Source organism: Raphanus sativus, unplaced genomic scaffold, assembly GCF_000801105.2.
Source record: "Raphanus sativus cultivar WK10039 unplaced genomic scaffold, ASM80110v3 Scaffold4780, whole genome shotgun sequence".
Taxonomy (NCBI): domain Eukaryota; kingdom Viridiplantae; phylum Streptophyta; class Magnoliopsida; order Brassicales; family Brassicaceae; genus Raphanus; species Raphanus sativus.
In genome coordinates this window covers 1-3,049 of record NW_026620081.1, presented here as the reverse complement: position 1 = coordinate 3,049, position 3,049 = coordinate 1, and the positions used below count along the sequence as shown (strand labels likewise).

Sequence of the window (3,049 nt, the reverse complement as noted above, 5' to 3'; positions counted from 1 at the left end):
CAAAGAGCTTCTTCAAATTCTACTCCAGCAATGGAACATGGAAAAGCAAACTTTCCAGGGTCATCAACCTTAGGCAACACCTTCAGGTGTCTAGGTGGAATCGGATAGGGAACCTTAGGGACATAGACTCGCACTGGTGGAATATCAGTAGATCCGTCGGGAGCGGGAGCAGTCGCGGAGCAGTCGCGGGAGAAGTCGCGGGAGCAGTCACTCTAGAGCTAGCAGACTGCTCTATTCTCTGTTCTACGCCCAGAACAGTCTCAACGATCAGTTGTTCCGCTTGTTTTTCCTCAGATTTCTCACGGCTCTGCTCGGTTGCATTACAGTGCTCAACCCTAGGATTCATCACACTCTTTACACGAATGATCTCTTGCTGCCTTTTAACAGTTTCAGCAGTTTGAGCAAGCTGAACATTAATCCTCTTTATGTGGTTGCTCACAGTATCATATTTTGAATTCAGCTCAGTGAACATGCTGTCCATCCTGGTATTGATGTCTACGGTAACCTGATTCAGTGCCTTGACCTGAAGTTGCTGGCTCTGGAGCATCTGCTGCATCATAATGTTCAGATTTTTCAGATCATCCGGCGGACTGTTCCCTGCAGTTGGAGCACTCGCGGCTGGAACAGCTTGCTGATTGCTCTGCGGGGTGGTGTTCTGATACCCAGATCCTTGTGCCTGGTTGTTCTGCAGTAGCTGATCGACCTTAGCTGTTAGCTCATCAATTTTCTGGGTGTGTACACTGTTCCCTTTCTTGGAGCGGTTGCTCTCCTGATTCTCATTGGCTGAGCTAGCTGCCATGTTCTCAATCAGCTGGAGCGCTCCATCAGTGGTCTGAGTCATGAAGTCTCCATTGCTCGAAGAGTTTAGAGCACCTTGGTATTTCCAGTCCACCCCATCATAGAAAATGCCCAGGAGGTAATCATCATCAAATCCATGGTGAGGACATTCTCTCTGGTAGTCATTGAAGCGCTCCCATGCGTCACAAAAAGGCTCATCATGGAGCTGTCTGAATGAGGTGATCTTGTTCCTCAATGTAGTTGTTCTCGCCTTAGAGTAGAAATGGTTGAGGAACGATGATCGGACCTGTTCCCACGAAGTGAGAGAGCCGGTAGGGAGAGAGTTCAACCACCGTGCAGCTTTTCCATCAAGAGAGAATGGGAATAGCATGCACTTGATGTAGTCTGGTGGCACACCATTCGCACGAGTGAAACTGCAGACTTTTTTGAAATTCTCAATATGCTCCATTGGAATTTCTGCAGAAAAACCAGAGAACACTTTTCGCTGCACCAGATCAATCAGAGCAGGCTTGATCTCGAAGTCCTGCCTGGTGCAGAGTGGAGGAACAATGGCAGAGCGCGTAGTAGGAATGTTCCGCGGAAGGTTTCTCTCCCCGATTGGAACAGTCTGCGCTGCTTGTTCCTGCTGCGCGAGAGCAGCCTGTTGAGCAGATTGTTCTGCAGCTGCTTGCTGAGCTTGGATGGTCTGCTGCATCTGAAGCATCTGCTGTTGCATCAGTTGCATTGCTGCAGCGAGATCATCCTGATGGCCGTGATCACCCATGGTGGTGTTGGTTGGCCTTGATTGTTGTATGTTCTGTTTTTCTAAACCTTGCGATCTCCTGCAACAAAGAGAAAAGAGCAAGTTAGAGGTCTTAGACTAAATAAATAACCGAAAAATAAAGGTAAAAAGATGTTCCCCGGCAACGGCGCCAAATTGATATTCGTGTTCACGCACACCAATTAACCTAATGTGCACACTACCACAATCGAATGGTATGTCGATGTAGCACTTTAGGATCGAATCCACAGAGACCAACTCTTACACTTTATTTCTATAGGATCAATATTAAGCTAAAACAATATGGGGGTTTCGAGTTTTGTAACAAGAAGCAAATAAAATAAAGTAAACGTGAATTCAGATTAAAGAGAAGCCAGCCTAGGGTTACTTCATCGGGTGTTAATACTTGTGAGCTAAACAATTATTCAAGTGCTAATAAGAACAGTCTAGAACTCGGATCACTCAAGTAGAACAGTCCACTGTCGTGGTACTGCTCCCTATGCTGATCGATCTCACCGTCTAACTGTCGTTGAGGTGAGAAGCGATCACAAGCAATAGAGATCAAGTCCGATAGGTTCACAGAACACCCTAATATCTACTTTCGCTGATTAGGGATGCAATGCTCATTCAAAACAGATCTAGCAACCTAAGCACTTTTGATGATCAGATTAAACCTATGATCTAACATTAAGCGGCCAGTTTAATGCAAGCAATAAGAACAGTTATGAATGAAGACAATCAATGGATTCACTTATCTATGTTTAGCTCACGAAATCAACACCCTAGAACCCTAGACAAGCTAGCCGACTACTCAGCCATGAACATAGAAAACACAGAGTTCATAGATGAATAATACTGCATAAATATAACAGAAACAAAGAGAGGGTTCAGGATGATCTTCTCTAAAACGAGAGAGAGAGAGATCCTTCTCCCTTTACAAGGTATGAAATCACAAAGTAAAAAGCTCTAGAGTCTGTTTCTCTATGAAAAGTAGCGTAGAATCATGTAGAAAAATAGAAAAAGAAGTTATATCAAAAGCCACAGGCGGCCAGAGAGAAAAAGAGGATAATTAGGGCAAATCCCGAGATGTTGTATTTTCCTTATTCGTCGGGAACAACCGCGGGATCACTCCGTCTGCTTGTTCCGCTTGATCGGGAACAGTCATCAGACTGTTCTGCGTGAAAATCACCAAACTGCACTGTTTTCTGCTTCTTTTGTTCCAGCAGGTCCATCTCCCATCCAGTGCAACTCCAGACCTGTAATGACTCGAAAAGGACTAGAAAGACTCGATAAAGACTTGAAAACCAATTAGAAAACATATATACAATGATGTATAAAACACCATATATCAACTGGTCGAGAAGATGCTTACAATCTCTTTAAGGTCATCTGGCACAGCTGGAAAATAAGCTCTGACTTTCTCTCGACTTCTTCATAATAGATACATTTAACACGTCTTGAAATTCTGATAACTCTGTTGATAAATCCAAT

At 44.3% G+C, this 3,049-nt stretch overlaps 1 non-coding gene across 1 annotated transcript; it reads left to right on the top strand.

Annotated features, from left to right (window-relative positions):
• Positions 1-929: 929 nt before the first annotated feature.
• LOC130507557 (small nucleolar RNA R71) lies at positions 930-1,036 on the top strand. The gene has a single exon (XR_008942362.1). It is a non-coding gene; the product is annotated as a small nucleolar RNA R71 (small nucleolar RNA).
• Positions 1,037-3,049: the final 2,013 nt, after the last annotated feature.